Source organism: Lonchura striata, chromosome 4A (assembly GCF_050655825.1).
Source record: "Lonchura striata isolate lonStrDom1 chromosome 4A, ASM5065582v1, whole genome shotgun sequence".
NCBI lineage: Eukaryota > Metazoa > Chordata > Aves > Passeriformes > Estrildidae > Lonchura > Lonchura striata.
This window is the reverse complement of record NC_140742.1, coordinates 14,574,034-14,586,285: the sequence shown is the minus strand read 5'-3', so window position 1 is coordinate 14,586,285 and position 12,252 is coordinate 14,574,034. Positions and strand designations below refer to the sequence as shown.

The window sequence follows — 12,252 nt, the reverse complement described above, 5'->3', positions numbered from 1 at the left end:
TGAAGATCTTATCTCACTAACTGAATTCTACTGAAAGCTTCTTGGAGAAAGAAAACTTTCTTGACAGAGTTGATCATCTTGAAAACAGATAAAGAATATGACCATTACTATCAGTTATAATGTCTTTAATATATTTTGTTATGGTTTATTGACATATGTTATATCAGAGTATCTGGTGTTACTATGTCCATTTTTTTACTTAAATTTCTTAGCACTATATTCCCATTAAGTTATTAGTTACTGTATTCTTTTGCATAACTTTTTAAACTTTATTTCCCAGGTATCATTAAATTCTCTGGCTTTCCTCAGGCTAATAAGAGACTCAGTCAGAACTGTCACATTTGAGTTTAATAAGCACTAGGGGATGTTTTTCTTCTGTGAGTTTATCTAGCCACTTTTTGAACTTTGGTAAAGAGTTGCTATCTGCACCAATTTTGAGGCAATTAATAATATTTAACTACAGTAGGTGTGATTAAGTTCTGCCATTTCTCTACTTTAAACCTTCCATCTAAGATTAGCTATTTCACATTATAACTTAGGAAGGCATCTATCACACCTCTGCAGACATTTCTTTTAGATGCTAGAAAGTCCTAATCTGTTTTCTCTTTCCAGCACTTTGCTTGCAGGCAATTTGCTGGTCCATGCACAAAAATAACAAGGATTTTTTTTGTTTGTTTGTTTGATTTTTAAAATTCTTTCCTTAAACTGGGGCTTTAAGCACTACTGGGTAATTTTGGACTTTCACCTATTTCCTCTTTCATGAGTCTTTCACTGCCTTTGTGCATTTAGGGCTCTCGTGCCTTTCAGTGCATTGTGGTTTTTTTTGTTTTTTTTTTTTTTTTCCTTTAATATTTATCACCATGCATGTTTTCCTGCAGTTTCGTCACCTGCTTGCTCAGTATTTTGAGGTCCTCTTGCAGTTTTTTTTAGTCAACTCTCCTTTTTTAGCACTTTTACATACTTCAGTATCATCAGTGGAAACTCTTGCACCTTTATTTACATGTATTTCTGCATTTTTGATGCTTTCTCCATGTCAAATGCATCTTTATTTAAACAGTAGTAATTTTTAAACCTTAGAAAACAAACATCAGCACTCGAGTTTCTGCAACAAAACCAGTCCTGTCAAGGCCAAACCTCTCTCTTGTTCAAGTGTATAAATCATGGTTACAGAATGTTGGACAACCTTTTCTGAGGATTCTATCAAGTTTTTGGCCTCATATTTTCAAGACTTCCAGCTCTCACTCAGTTCAGTAAGTACACAATGAGAAAATGTCAAGCATTTATAAATGTAGTGCTGTTTGCTGCCAATTTTTAACTGTTGCTGAGCTTGGACAATAATTACTGCTTGGTGAGAAGGGAAACACTGCAGCCTGAGTGCTGGAGGAGGCTGAGCTCTTTGCCTCCAACAAAGCTTTGCTGATTATTTCTCTTAAATGTTCTTTGTGTCTGTTACTGTGAAGTTAACAAATAACTTCAAAGTTTCTTGATTTCTGCTTGATAGTGCAAGCAAATGTAGTTAAATAGCTCCCAGATAAGTGGTGCTGACTACCTAAATGGAACACTTGAACTGCCATCACTGAGGAATTTTATTTCATTCTTCGCTGACAAGTCCAGCAAATTTTATTTGGCAGTATTTACAGTACATAATATGTGAACAACGTGTGCTGTGCTTATAAGAGCTGCACCACATGATATGAAGTATTACCCACCATTAGAGCCTCCATCAGTCACATCTGATATGGCATAAATCACATAGAATAAATTCCCATTTTTAGAATAAGAATTGTTTTGGCAAGAGCACTGTGACACAAATATTGTGTTGGAAAATAATTAGAAATAGAGCAAGTATCTGAAATGACACACATAAAACTGCAAATAAAACTGACAATAAATGTCAATGTAACAGTGTGCAGCCTATGTTCCTGCAGAAACCCTGACATGACTTACAGTGAAGAAAATATAACTTAATAAATATATGTAGTACAGTACAAACAAACCCACCAAAATTTAGAGCCAATTTGGCTGATGGCTCTAAGTTAATGTTTCTTATGTATAAGTGTGTCATGCACAAGTACCAATCTTCTCTTGGTAGTGTGGGGATTCTCATGAATAAGTTCAACAACTTTCTGGTTTCTAGACTTATCAGATAGCACCCTGTAGGTTTTAGCTGCAGTTCATGTATCAGATTGTGATATTTTTGGGATTCACTTTTTCAGTAGCATTTCCAGCTAAGAAAGGACAACTATTGTTTATGCAATTCAGAGTAAAATGTTGTGTTCTCAGAGAACTATAAATGTTGAATCTTGTAGACCATGTTATGTGAGCAAAAAAATCTTGTCAATGTCTATGCAATATGAATGTCCATATAACTACAACATTTAGCTACCTAGATGACTTTTTTTGCCTTTCATGGATAAAAAGTAATGGCTTTTTTTCAGATAGAGGAAAACTTTACCTTTTTTTTGCCAGTGCAGGTAGACATTCTTTATCTATAAACAACTACAAGTCAAAATATTTCAGAATGAAGATGTAAATTTTCCTCACCTCTATTTTGTATGGAGCTAGCTGATACTTTACATCCTCATAAATCTTCCTCCATCACCATCTGGATCGTGTCAATGCACTTCCATGTGAGTTACTGGTATTCCTGTACTTTTCTAAAGGCAGGGTCTTACTGTAATATTTGATCAAAGAGGAAATGACACTATTGTTGAACAGTTTTCAGCTATTTGAAGACTGAAAACAGAAGTTCAGTACACTACAAATACACTTTGCAAAACTTCATGAACCAGCTTAGTTTTGTAAGAGTGCTTTTGTATAAAAGGGTTTTGGAGAAGGATTTTTTACAAATGTAAAAGGGTACAGCCACCACTGTAATCAGGCTGTAAGAAGAGTTCTCCTGTACATATGAATAATTTTTATGTATAAAACTAGGATTCAAATAACCTTGGTATGTTTAAGGTGAATTTAAATAATATGGAAGCCATTTTCTGTGAGAAACAAAACTCACCATCCCAGTCCCCCAATCTCAGTTTGCAGGAGGTGCTTGGTATTCCCATATTTTTTGGGATATTAATTAAAAAGTAGAAAGTGTGGAAGCACTAACAGCTGGCTTTTATTATTGCAGTACATTTATTCATATGGAAGTCAAAATCAAAAGAAAATTTTTGCAACGGAAATGAGATTTAATGCCATACAAATGTTGGTGTAATTTAAAAAGAGGAAAATATGAACTGAAAATATGCTTTGATGATAACATTAAAATAAACTAAAAACATTTAAGAAATCAGTGTTATTTTATGTGCTGAAGTATTTTTATTACCAGTTACAAAATCCAACTTTTTTGACATCTAAATATTACTGGTAGCTAATACAGACTCATTCATGAGTGTTTTAAAAAACTTGTGAAATTCCAATACATCACAACATGCTTAATTAAAGGAAAACAGTCTCCCTCAAAAAAAACCCCAGTGCCTGGAATATCAGGTAATTAAGCCCTTGATTTCAGGATTGCAAGGAAAGATTCAATGCATGGCAGCATGTATTAAAGTACATTATTAACTACAATGTTTTATAATATCTACTATGTAGAAAATAAAATATTAGTGCATAAATAAGTACATTAATATGTAGGTTTAGGATATAGATTGGGTGCAACTAAACCTTTGGAAAGGCCTATATTGGTGTGAAAATTTGAGTATGGATTTTTAAAAGACTACTCACTAACTAAAAACATGGAAATCTTGAAAGTTTTTAGAACAGAAAAAAGCAGTTTCTTTTTCCTTTTGTATTTTTTAGTATTTTTTTGAATTCTTGTCCTTTTTCATGTAAGCAGACAGTGAAATAAACATGCCAGTCCACAATAACAGTATTTGAGTTGGATCTCATCTTGGTTTGTGTCTTGACTTTTGGAGCAAAATTTTTCCATCAGTCTTCTGAAGTTGATGCAGTCCCAAGGTTAATAACTGAAAACCATTAACACTAATAGTTGTATGAGTGAAAGAAAAAAATCATTTGTGATCACAGCATGCTCCTACATAGATTGACAATCCAAAAATGAAAAGAGATATTCAGATGCAAAAGAAATTTGTAGTACCTTGGGTCTGTTACAAAATCAATTTAGTAATCAGGTAATTGAGCCAAAAGAAAGGTATAGGGAAGGAATAAACTTTTTAAAAACTTGGCTTTCCTGTCTAAGTAGTGAAAGGACTTGGGGATATGCCCTTTCTGCAAGATAAATTTAGTTTGGCTGCAGGTAGATCTGTGTCCTAAAATGATATAGTTCTCTTCCAGTAACTTGCAAAAGAGCTCTCTCTATTTTTGGTTTTAGAGAAAAGCAGGACTAGTTAGAACCAAACTGACAAATGTTTTAAAATGTACTCTAATGTCTTGCCTGACATAAAGAGAAGCAGAGGTACACAAAGTAGAGCAACTTTCAGAGAAAAGTTGCTGGGCAGTTTAAAGTAGCCGCATCATTAAAACGTCAGATTTTTCTATGCCCTGAGACAGAATTTGAAAGAGATATCAAAGCCAGCAGGATAAATCACTGGTTCCACGGGCTCTCTCATGCAATTACTAGAAGGAAAAGATGTGAAAGTGGAGGAAGATGTGAAGGAATAAATATAGATGACATTGCAGAAGGTAATAGCAGCTGCAACTGGGGGCAGGAGCAGAGATTAATGATCTAGAATATTTTGAAGAAATTGTTGCTTGCTACAGGTATGTTCTTTAAGTGATTTAACTAAGCAACATTTTAGCAAGCATTATGACAAACTGAGCTACATCCATGTTCACAATTCTTTGTATAAGCTGTGATATGTTTCTTGTAGTGCTCTGTAGCTCTGTGTCACGGTCTGAAAAAGCAACACAAGAAGCAACTCCAGGATCTTGCTGTCCTCAGGTGAACTGCAGGGCCTGCAGGGAGCCTGAGCCTGGAAAGTTCAGGTGAGCCACTGAAAAGGAGATTGCTATCACTTGCAAAATCTGCAGGAGGAAACCTCTTAAATTCAGAAAGCTGCAAGAAAGTGGGACCTGGATGTACCTCTATTTCCTTTCATACATTCCCCCATTTCCTCTCTCCTGCCACTGCTCTGGACACCCCAGAGTTCTAAGAGCTCTAAAATGAAAAGTTGTCTGTCCCACAAAGACCTCTGTAGTGCATGCTGTTGACTATGATTTAAGTGGTAGAATTGAATTGAATTTCCTCTGCAAACACCAGCTCTTGCTCTAAGTCAGGTACAGGAATAAGTGCACTCCTGTCCCAGCTCCTGTCCATGTGAGGCCCCAAAATAAATTATACACCACCGGAGTGAGGTTTGCTGATATTTAGAAAGAAATAGTTATCCAAGATATCTTTTTATAATCCTTATTGAAGGCTACTGTAATAAAGAGAAGAAAAAGAGTTTCTTAGGTTGAAAAACAAGGTTGAAATTATCTTATCTGATAAATATTTCATGAAACTACACCCAGAATCATGTATCCATGAAATAAAGAACAGGCATCAATAGCATGTTGGGCACATCTGTGCCCTGTTTGAACCATACAAACACCCCGAAGCTGAAGTTCCATAGGAAATTTTACAGAGGGAAGGATTTGACTAAAAGCTGAATTTAGGTTGAATGCTACAAGTTCCTTTCAATATAGTGAGCATTTTAATTTATGGAGACCACCTGCACAATAAAGTAAAAGCACTATGTAATAAATTGAGTCTAAGTTCCCCTTTCACAGGGTTTAAATCCAACATGACAACACATTTTCTACTGTTTCCTTTATGGTCAAAAGAGAAAACAAAGATTAATCTATTTAAAAGAGACAATGTAATAAATTCTGTTCTTTTTTTCTTAATCTGTAAATTAATTTATGGTTGAATGATTGCTTCATGTGTAGCAGGTAGGTAAATAGTTGACTCCAGAATAAAATCCTCACTAAAATATTCCATGAATGTGAAATATCAATGGCAATTTAAAAAAAAAAAAAAACAACTGATTTTAATCAATTGAAAGATATTATCATAAAAGATGAAGTTTGTGTTTTTCCCCACCTGTTGATCTTTTGTTTTGTTATCTACCATCAGTTGATGAATATGTTGAGGATTTAGTGGGATTTAGCTTCATAGCAGAGTTAAGATTTGGCTTTATAGTAGAGTTAAGATTGTGTTAAAATTTTAGATTTTCTTCTCTATGTGACAAAATTGCCTTAATGGACTTTTATGTCTTCAAGCAGCAGAGAGAGTAAGAGCTCACTTCCCTTATAATGACAGTATAAAAGATTGCTGAAATGGCTGCTTTTGATCTCAAACTTGCTCAGAGTAACTGATGTTAGGCCATTGCTTCATTTGCAGATTTTTCCAAGCTAAAACGTTTGCCATAAGCCCAGTATGCCTTGACCCTGTAAAATCCATACACAGAGCAGCCTTTTCCATCTGAATCATGCCTCTGGTCACATCTGGTGCTTTGCTTGTTTTAAAAACAACCTCATCTCCATCTGATGTGGAACTCAAAAGCACCTGAAAATCATGATGGATTTGTCTGTGTGATGGGACAACAAAAAAGTGGATTGTCCACGGGGTTCAGCCACTTTATGGCAGGTTGAGGCAAAGTAATTCAGAGGAAATGAAATATATCTGCATGCTGCAGAGCTTAGGAAAGCTTTGACCATGAGATAGAGATGAAAGAGTTAATAGAGATGCAGAGCAGATCTATGTAATTCAGCACTGGCAGCCAGACAGCAGATGTGAGTTGATGGTGGTGGGACAAAGGAGATCCCAGAGTGCTGCACATCAGCCCCGAGGCCTCCAAGGGGACACTGAACTCACCCTGCAGCAGGAAGGAGAGGTTCCTGCCCAAACCCTGCTAATTCTAGATCTCAGGTAGCTCTTGCCCTCTTGCCAAGCTCACTGTTAGATCTTATCAAATGTTACTGCTCAGCTAAATCCAAAGACTCCTGCATTTGGTGAAATGGCACATTTTCCTTGCTTGCAGAGGCAGCAAAATGGAAAATGACTAAAAATAATTTTGGATTGTTTTACAGAAAGGCATGATTACAAAGAGATGTAACAGTAACTCTCCTTTTTGCCTAAAACTGTTGTCCATGTTGAAGACTGTGCCCACTCAATTATCTCTTAAATGCAGCTAGCTGGGCAGATTTTGAATTTTCTGTGTTACTTTGGCTGATGCTGACTGGCTGTCCTTTGCTTTTAGCAATTCTTGATGTTTAAATTGTCTCTTTAGGAAAGCCTCATTTCCCTAATAAATATTTATCCTCAGCTGAGACACCTTCACGCATCTTTACTTAGTTGTATGTTTTGTTGTTTTGTAATTTCCTTTCCTATCAGTCTTGGTACTGTAGCTGGGAAGTTTAGTGTGAGTAAACTTATTATTTCCCTAGGCACTTTAATTTTATTGATTTTTTAGAAGAGATTAAGTAAACATATGATTCTTCCATACTTCCACTGGTGCTTAACTTTAGGCTGATGAATAATCCTGTTTGTCAATATAAGTAAAATATAGATTAAATGTCCATATCATGTTTACTTGAAATGGTTGTCAACGTGGCAGGTCAGTGAAAAGTGTGGACTAACAGGTCCACAAGTTTATTCCTTGAACATATACTTATTCTGTATCTGCAAAATAAAATTTAATTGTGTAGGTTTCAGTGTCTTAATAGGGTGTACTGGGAGATGAAAATGGCAGTATATATTTTTTTAATACTGGAAACTGATATCTGTATAATTTATCTATATAACTTTTGAATAATCTTTGGTATTATGAAAATTGCTGTCTGTATATCTGACTCTAACAGTTCATAAAAGACTGTCAGATTAGCTTTTGTCATGTCAAACCCAAGATAATTTGCACCATTAAAATGCATTCATGCCCTACTCTTGTTTAACCCCAGGACAGTTGATTACTTGACTGAACTGAGAGAAGAGGAGAGGAAAAAGATATTTTTTTTCCCCTAAAGAGAGAAAAAGCGGAGTAGGCAGGGCGAACAAGACATGCTTCCTTGAATCACATACAAAAAATACACAGAAATTATGAAACAGGTGATAGGAAGTTACAACATTCTGCAGGATGAGGTATTCTTAAGGATTTTATCTTGCAGGAAAAGTTAATTATTTACTCATAAACCCTGTGTGATGAGTTGATCTGTACCTTTATTTCTTGCTACATGAGGACAAATCAAATTTACTTGCAGCACCATATCCATCCTGCCAAAATGCTCATCGCTTCTTCACACAGCATTCAGCAAGAGGGTGTCCAAGAGTTGTGGTGAGCTGGGGACAGTGCTTCCTCTGATCTCTGTTCTTACAGTAAAGAAAAGAGCTGCAAGAAATTGTGTTAGTCAGCTCTGTCAGGGGCTCTGAGCAAACAGGTGATCATTCTGTCAGCTCGGAGCAGCTGCTTTGTTGATCTCTCATTTTCTAGCCTTTTGTGCTCTTGGAAAAGAGAGAACTGAAATGTTCTTTGGTTAGGTCACAACTATGGCAGAGTTTTTTTTCTCTCTCAGAGTTTTTTTTACACAATTTCAGTTAAGGGTACAGAACTTTCTGTAGAGCACTGAAGAGCTCTGATCAGGGAAACAAAGGGAGAGGGGTGGGTGTAGAAAACGTGTACATTGTAGAATATATGATATAAATCAAGGCAAGTGTTTCATTTCCTTCCTCACTGATGTCACATTACTTGCAAATGTGAAGTGAGATTAGAATAGAATAGACTGTTTCAGTTGGAAGAGACTTAAAACAATCATCCAACTCTTTGACCAATCCAGGGCTGACTAAATAAAACAATGTTAATTTGAATTATCCAAATGCCTCTCAAACTGTGACAGGCTTGAGGCTTTGAACATCTCTCTAGGAACCTGTGCCAGTGTAAAGGAATAAAATTATATTCATATAATATCTAAATTGTTTGAAGAAAATGAAAAGAATAAAAGGAAAAAATCTGTGATACTATGAACATGACTAATGTGTGCCTAGTGAACGGAGCAGTGGGAAGGGATTCAGGTGGCCCAAATAATAATTTGAGATTTTTGTATTATCTACCTTGTAAAGTCAAAAATGCCTCTACTTTGTATCTTTTTGTTACTGTTCCAACCATTTATCTTCTCTAGTTAAAGACATCTTTGTCAAAGGGAGTGGTTTTATGTAGTGAAGTTAGGAGAAATAATTATATTAATGTCTCTAGCTATTAATATAAACTAAATAACATCTTGTGGACTTTTTTTAGCCTTTAAATCCTAATGTAAGACTCCTTAAAGTAGTTAATGGAAGTCTGGAGTGTCTGTATCTTGTGAAGATTTTAGGCAACACTTAAACAGCAGCATAGTTTTTAATTTTAACATAATTGATAACATAATTTGGTGCAAGGTAAGTCCCTTGTTGCACAGTGAGTTCTGCTGTGCAGAGCATTCTTTCTTTCAAGTTATAAGTTTGATATATATAAGTTTCTGTATATATAAACTTATATATAAGTTTCTGTATATCCACAGCTAATGGGGCATCCTAAGGAACCAGTGGTAGCATGAAGATACTTTTGCAGTAGCTTATCTAAAAAGCAAATATTCCAACTGCTTTGAAATAAGGAAGGAAAATTATTTTATCCCTTTTGCTTATGCTCCTCTGCCAGCTGCCACAGGTTCCACTGAAAAGCAGCACTGGGATGTGGTGTTTTACACAGCACAGCAGGGTGCACTCAGCTTCCCATGCCAAATCCATCCTGCAGCAGACAAGAGTTTTAAAGGATATACCCATGAGGGAGTGTTAAAGAGTGCAGCTGAAGGGTCAGGTCCAGGAAGGAGCCTTATTCTGGAGAGACAGGATAGGCTTGAATAGCTGCTGACATTAGGACAAGTGAGGCATAGCCTGGTTTTGTACAGAATGCACATGCAATGAAAAGGTGTAAGGGACGGTGTCCATCACCAGCAGTGCTCAACAAATTGCCTATTTTTTCAGCTACAAATATCCTCTGACTTTGAAAAGGCTTCCAGAAGACTGAGAATGAAAAAGAAATAAAGATAATTGAAAAGTTCTGTTTGTCTCAAGGATTTTCAACAAGATCTTTGAGTGTAACTTTGCAAGGAGAGGACCACAAAATGCACCTAAGTCTAGTGGTTGGCTGCACAGAGAATTCCAGATGTTTGCTCTGTGTAACATCCTACCTTGTTTTTAAGATTTGGCACACACTGAACTTGGTAGATACATGCTCATTGCTGCTATTCTGCCCTTTCTTAATTTGACAAGTAAATTTATGTGAGTGAGCATTCTTGTGCCTGACTTTACATTCCATGAGAGGAAGCAAAATTGTGTGTTCTCATATGAAATTGAATGAAGGAGCTAATAGCTGAGAGGAATATCAGAGGGGAAAAGCTTGGGAAATTTTGGTGAGGATCAATTAGAAGTTTGCAGTTGCTGGAATAAAACCTTCCATGTGTCTGTCCGTGATGAAGAAAACCACTTCATAGGCATGCAAAGTAGGCAGTCAATTAGCACTCAATTAAGGTGGTATAAAAGCACTGCTGTACATGTAGTAAATAAGATGGAGGAGGTTCTTAGGCTTTTGCAGTGTAATAGGGGCAACATTTTCCTTTTTATAATGTAGTGTTCTCCTCTCACATTAGGGATAGCCATATTCTAAATTTGAAAATATTCTAGTTACATTTTGATTAGAAAATCATCATAATATCTTAAGGGCAATTATTTCTAATTTGCCCTGCATTTGTCTAAATTATAAAAATACTAAATTATGTCACCCCTGTTTATTTTATTCAAATAAAATATTGCACTTTTCCAAATTTATCACACCTGTTATCTTACTACAACATTGTCCTTAATTGCTATCAGAGGTTCACAAAGAATTTTGAGTAATTAAAGAAATTTAAATATCTTTTTGAAACTAAGACAAGGTGATTGCCTTCATCCATCTTATCAGCAATGAATCTTACCCCACAGAATAAATATGTATATATATATAAATATGTAATTTTTTTTTGAGATGGGAAAATGAGTTGTATGCAGTTATTGTATCCAAATAGACATAGCCATTCTCTAACTCATTCATTAATAGACATCTTTCTAATTAAAATAGTGAGATATTAATTCCAAAACAATATTAACTGCTAAAAGACTATACTCCTGTCTATACTAATGATATAAGCCAGTATTTCATACAGAATAGTCAGGAAATAAGTACAAACTTCAACATTTCCAGACTATTGAAATCGTGCTCTCTGGTAAATTTATTGAGAGTAAATAAAGAGAACTACAGTAGAACTGAATCCTGTGAATTTCATGGCCAAAAAAAAAAATAATTTTCTTCAAGGCAAACATCTACTGCCAATTTTTGACTCAGTTCTTTAGGGTGCTAAAGATACTGGTCTCCCTCTGCTGATCTGGATCAAACTTTGCTTGGAATCAAAGAATAAGGAAGTACATATGGTTCACAAAGGAAGACCAAGAAACCAAATTAATTGCACCAAATATTTTTGTTAGGTATTTGACAAAATTTGGTATTCATATGCATGTAGAACAGACTATTGGGGGTTTTGTAAAAATTATGGACATTTCAATTTATGTTTCTCTGGATAATGAACATTTTATTCTGAATAGCATAGAATTTCCTTGCATTGTAATATAGATAACACATTTGGTGTTATTAGTTTCTCTAGGACATGCAGTTACCTCTCTAATTCAGTTACTTCTTTATACCCTTTGTATTTCAGCTTATAAACAGAGGATATTATTTCATAAACTAAGTTGCTATTGTTCCTGGCGGATCCACTCCCCGGTATGTTCGAACAGGCGCGGATCAGTCATCAGAAATTTCACCAGACTGCGCCTGGCTTGGTGCAGCAATTCATCTGACCCATGAACAGGCCCGGGCCACCGTGGCAGCATGCCCTCAGTGCCAAAGTCATCAGATCATCAGATGCCCGTGCTCAGCACAGGGGCCAACCCCAGAGGACTCCAGAGCGAGGTGTGGCAGGTGGACGTCACCAAGGTACCTGGATTCGGCAGACTCAGAGACGTCCATGTATCGGTGGACACCTCCTCTGGCACAGTCTACGCCTCAGCCCATGCAGGGGAGAGAGCTATGGATGTAAAGAATCGCCTCATCCATGCTTTCTCCGTGTTGGGGGTTCCTAAGGTCATCAAAACGGACAGTGCCCCAGCATACAGCTCCAGGGAGCTCAGGAGCTTCCTGCAGCTGTGGGAAGTGGAGCACAAAAGTGGAGCATCCCCCATTCCCTGACAGG

General features: G+C 36.3%; 1 long non-coding RNA gene across 2 annotated transcripts in view; it reads left to right on the top strand.

Moving 5' to 3' along the window:
• The window catches only part of LOC146763291 (uncharacterized), a 206,694-nt gene that overhangs the window by 186,635 nt on the left and 7,807 nt on the right, over nt 1–12,252 (top strand). For both annotated transcript variants that reach the window (XR_014952482.1, XR_014952481.1), the window contains exon 5: nt 11,719–11,996. This is a non-coding gene — a long non-coding RNA (uncharacterized LOC146763291). The remainder of the gene's footprint in view (nt 1–11,718; nt 11,997–12,252) is intronic.